The sequence below is a fragment of the Macaca mulatta genome, chromosome 4, assembly GCF_049350105.2.
Source record: "Macaca mulatta isolate MMU2019108-1 chromosome 4, T2T-MMU8v2.0, whole genome shotgun sequence".
Classification (NCBI taxonomy): domain Eukaryota; kingdom Metazoa; phylum Chordata; class Mammalia; order Primates; family Cercopithecidae; genus Macaca; species Macaca mulatta.
The window spans coordinates 26437466-26442883 of NC_133409.1; the positions used below are offsets into that span (position 1 = coordinate 26437466).

The 5418-nt window shown below is 38.4% G+C and overlaps 1 non-coding gene across 1 annotated transcript; it reads right to left on the reverse strand.

Moving 5' to 3' along the window:
- Positions 1–254: 254 nt before the first annotated feature.
- On the reverse strand, positions 255–395 carry LOC114677766 (U4 spliceosomal RNA). Its single transcript, XR_003729213.1, has one exon. It is a non-coding gene; the product is annotated as a U4 spliceosomal RNA (small nuclear RNA).
- Positions 396–5418: the final 5023 nt, after the last annotated feature.

Consider the following 5418-nt stretch of genomic DNA (forward strand, 5'->3'; position numbering starts at 1 on the left):
GACTCAAGGGATCGTCACGGGTCAGCCTCCTGAGTAGGTGGGATTACTGAGTAAGTGGCACCACTGCACTCCGGTGGTAATTTTTAATTTTCTTTTTTGTTAGAGGCTGAGTTTTCCTTGGTTGCCCAGGCTGGTCTCCAACTCTGACCTCCAGCGATCTCCCACCTTGACACTCCAATGTTCTGGGATTACAGGAGTGAGTGACCCTATTGGGACGATTTTATTTTTATTTTTTATTTATTTTTTTTGTTCAGCCTCTGTAGAGACTGTCAAAAATTGTCAACACCAACTATATTTCTGGTCGTCATGGTGGAGTATTGAGAAAAATTTTCAATTAGCAATAATGGCACCCTGGATAAACCTCATTGACTACAATCATGCCACTGTGCAAAGCTTGGGTATTTTATTTTAAAAGTAAGTAAAGAGAAATGTAAGATTGCTTTCTGCTTTGAAAAACTCAGAGTTATACATTTCAGATTTTCAGGAATATTTATTAACTCTAGACACAGTTAATTAATTTGGAAACCCTTCCCTACAAGAATTTAACCTTCAGGTCAAATTGTCAGAAAATGGCTGCAACTTAGGCTAACTCTAGTGAGTAAGCGTAAAATAGTGAGATTTGTTAACACAAAACTTAAAGCTTTAACTCTCACCAGAGTCTCAGAATCTAAATTGGCCATTGGCTTGGAAGACTTTGATATAGTTGTGGCTCAATTTCTAGTTTCCCTCAATTTAGAGCAACTGGAATTAAATGGACTTAATAATTCTCTAGCATATCAAATGCTAATCATCCAAGCTACTCACTATAGGACCTATTCAAAGATAGACACCACCAGACACCTGATTAAAGACAGTGCTTTTTCTGGGACAATTTTCTATATTTTTGCAAATCTTGTCAATTACTGCCTTGTGTGGGGGCAGGTAATTTAAAAATCTTTGAGGGGAACCACCTAGCGTTCATGAGTTTCAAATTTCAGTGAGACTGAAGCAATCTGGAAATTAGATGTAACTATATCCAGCATCCTGTCATCTACAGTTAAATATAAGTTAAAACTATAACAGAGGTTTGCTTGTTACATTATGTTCTGTATATTTGAAATACCTTATAATTTATAATTTTATAATTCATAATTTTAAAAATGACTGCAGATATAAAAATTATAAAATGATTGAGGTTATTTATTTCAGTTTAGAGCTTTTAATTGTATATTTCTTCTCCATTTTCATACCCTTAGTTTCTTTTCTTTTTTTTTTTTTTTTTTGAAATGGAGTCTCGCTCTGTTGCCCAGGCTAAGAGTGCAGTGGTGCAAGATCTCGGCTCACTGCAAGCTCCGCCTCCTGGATTCAGGCCATTCTCCTGCCTCAGCCTCCCACGCAGCTGGGACCACAGGCGCCCGCCACTACACCTGGCTAATTTTTAATATTTTCAGTAGAGACAGGGTTTCACCACGTTAGCCAGGATGGTCTCCATCTCCTGACCTCGTGATCCACCCTCCTCGGCCTCCCGAAGTGCTGGTATTACAGGCGTGAGCCACTGCGCCCGGCCCATACCCTTAGTTTCTTCAGTCTAGCCTCCCACTAGGATTTTTTGATTCATGACGTCTTAAAAAATATACTTTCCTCTCACGTTTTGTTCAAAACTAAAGTTTCAACTCTGTCATTTTTTTCACCCTTAATCTACAGCTGAAGTCAAAACAGATTGAATGGTATAAAGCTTCTATCAAATTCCTTCCACCCTTGCTCTTACATTTAGAACAGTTTGTCAGATTTTTGTTTGCTAATGTGTGATATCAAGCACTTTTCTTCGTCATCTATACCGTGACATCTTATACCTTGCTCTCCTTTTAACAAACAAGTGCCAAGTTAAATACTTAAATAGTAACTCTGCAATAATGTAGCAGACGTTTAACCTTTGTAATTAAAGAGTGTCATTGGCCGAGCATGGTGGCTCATGCCTGTGATCCCAGCACTTCAGGAGGCCAAGGTTGGTGGGTCACGAGGTCAGGTGATCCAGACCATCCTGGCTAACACGGTGAAACCCCGTTATTCTACTAAAAATAAAAAAAAAATAAAAAAAAAAAAAATTAGCCGGGCGTGGTGGCATAGGCCTGTAGTCCCAGCTACTTGGGAGACTGAGGCAGGAAAATCACTTGAATCCGGGAGGCGGAGGTTGCAGTGAGTCGAGCTTGCACCACTGCACTCCAGCCTAGGCGACAGAGCGAGACTCTGTCTCAAAAAAAAAAAAAAAGTGTCATTGAAAAGCATTAAAATTTGTGTTTAATTTTCATCTTTTTTCTGGTCCTCACTTGTCTGAAGGACTTGCAGTATTTCATAATTAAAGGGTATAAGAACTGTAGGTGATGGTTATCTAAAACTCCAAACATGGCAAATGTGGGCATGAGGGTACCACTTGGCATCTGACGAGTGATTTTTTAGTCAGCAATATAACAAAGCTCTGCCTTTAAACTGACGATTCTACATGATAATTAGCTATTATGAGTGAGACAAAAGGAGCTAAAGAATGTATTACAATTTATACCTAATTAGAGAACAATTTTACTCTGGGAATCTTTATATGAAAGTATTGTCAACTTGTAAGAAGGAAAAAGTAGTTCTAATAAAAAAGAAAAATTAACAAATCAGAGGAATTTACAGTTTTTTCTTTGTTTGCCAACTGCATGTTTACTTTGGAAATGAATTATTAAAAGGAAAAAATCACTCTTTCAATTTGTTGTGAATCAGCCTCACAGTGCTAAGCATATAGTTTGTGGTGACAAAGATAACCTGATGATCACTTCAGGTTTTAGTCTGCATTTTTTCATTAAAAATATATTTTGAACAATAACCCTCCCAATCTGTGACTAAATACAAGATGATCTTTACAAAACAGGCTCTATTTTTAAAAGCCACAGGAGGCTGGGCGCGGTGGCTTAAGCCTGTAATGCCAGCACTTTGGGAGGCCGAGATAGGTGGATCACGAGGTCACGAGATCGAGACCATCCTGGCTAACACGGTGAAACCCCGTCTCTACTAAAAAATACAAAAAAACTAGACGGGCGAGGTGATGGGCGCCTGTAGTCCCAGCTACTCGGGAGGCTGAGGCAGGAGAATGGCGTGAACCTGAGAGGTGGAGCTTGCAGTGAGCTGAGATCCGGCCACTGCACTCCAGCCTGGGAGACAGAGCGAGACTCTGTCTCAAAAAAAAAAAAAAAAAAAAAAAAAAAAAAAAAAAAAAAAAGCCACAGTGCATTAACGCTACGAATATTTTCAAGAATTAGAAACATAAGTGTCTTAAGATTTTCCAAAACTCTGAGGACTTCTGGGGAATTTCCAACATTTGTAGGACGTAAACTCTGTTGCCTCACAAAACTTGGATAATCAATAAAAAATATGCTCTATAGTGAACAGATATTTGAAGCAAAAGTGATGTAAATAGAATTAGATGAGTGATTTGCAAGAAATGTGTGTCTGAAAATATTCTTGCCATGTTAAATAAGATTTGGCCTTATGTTCATCCTTATACACTGAACATTTTAAAAAATGATACTTTAAACAAGTCTTGTGTCCTTTTTTGTTTGTTTTAGTATTCCCCCAAAAACCATAAATACAACCATATGTCAGGGCAAAGCTGTATTGAGGGTTTGGACATACTGGTCTTACTTTTATTTTTACCATTCATTTCTATATATAGCAAGTAATATGTATTTTTCATCAATGATCAAATTTTGTATATTTTTAGTTGCTTGTGGGCTAGAGGCTTAAGGAATAGAGTACTTTTCCTTTCATGTTGTTCAATGACCACAACGGCAAACATGGATTTGGTGAAAGTCTATCCAGTGATATATATAGTTTTAATTTCAAATTCATGTTTCTAGGAATTTTTGAGGCTGGCAGAAGCACAGGTAAGCAGAAGCTGATTACTCAAGGAAATGTTTCTCATTTCTTAACTATATAATCTTGAACAAGATGCATAACCTTTGATGCTCAGACTCAAACTACAAACAAAAATAAAAATTCATTCCTGAAAAGTTGTTGTGATGATTTAATGAGGTATGAGTAAAGCGCATAGAACATGTGGTAAGCCCTTGATAAATGAGAGGCATTAGCTAATGGTTATAGATTCTTTCAAGGGAAATGAACAAAGGGAAAAGTAGTGCTGTCAGAAAAAAAAAATCCAGTACACAGTCATGTTCTGAAAGTCAAAATGTTATGTCGGTGTTTGCTGCTTCTACAGAGTGTTAATAAGTAAAACAAGGATATGTCAATTTGTGTAATCACAAGACCACTGAAAACAAGTCGTAGTGTCTTACACTACGTTAAATGTAGTATGTGAGGACTAGAAACAACAGTGTAAATATAAAAAGTAAACAAGGTGAGAAGAGCTTTACTTTTTTTTTCAGAGACAGAGTCTCATTGTGTCACCCAGGCTGGCATGCAGTGGCTCAAGGCACAATCACAGTTCGAACTCCTGGGCTTAAGCCATCCTCCTGCCACTTGAGTAGCTAAGACTACAGGTGCACATGCCTGGCTAATTTTTCTTTTTTTTTTTAGAGACAGAATCTCGCTATGTTGCCCAGATTGGTCTCAAACTCCTGGCCTCAAGAGATTCTCTTGCCTAGGCCTCCCAAAGTTCTGGGATTACAGGCGTCGGCCACCATGCCCAGCCAAGAACTTTAAATTTAGTTCCTATAACAGATAGGCATGTATAGTAAGTCACCTTCAGAATTCTGAGAATTTGGTAAGTAAAAAATCAACCTACAAAAAAGGTTAGAATGTGTCCCACCATAAAGTAGCTGGAAGTATTATTATTACTGTTATTAGAGACAGGGTCTTGCTATGCTAGAGTGTAGCAGTGGCTATTCACAGATGTAATCATAGTGCATTACAGCCTTGAACTCTTGGGGCTTGAGCTATTCTCCTGCCTTAGCCTCCTGAGTAGCTGAGTCTACAGGTGTGTGCCACTGCATCTGGCTAGAAGAAATATTATTAACAGATCAAGGAAAAGAATGGAGAAGGGAAATAAAATTAATTTTCATTAGAAATGTATCATGGCTCCCTTTGTCTATTGAAATAATGACTGCAATCCTTCAGTAGGCCTCAAAGATGTTACATTCGCTGGATCCTGGCTCTTTTGCAGTCTCATCCATCATCATTCCCAGTTCTCTGAGCTATAACTGTTGTAGAGGTTTTCCAGTACCTCCAAAGCTCTGAGTTTCTTCCTACCCATGGTCTTTGCCCTCTGCCCAAATCACATTCCTCCCTATTCACCTAGGTAACTCTTGTTCTTCAATTCCCGGCTAAATCTTGCTTCCTCCTAGATCTTTTCTCTGATTCCCTGGGCTGCCCATTTTATGCTCCCATGGCATCTTGCTCTCTTCTTATCATTATGTGTACTGAATTGTTCAGTGTATTTTGTTT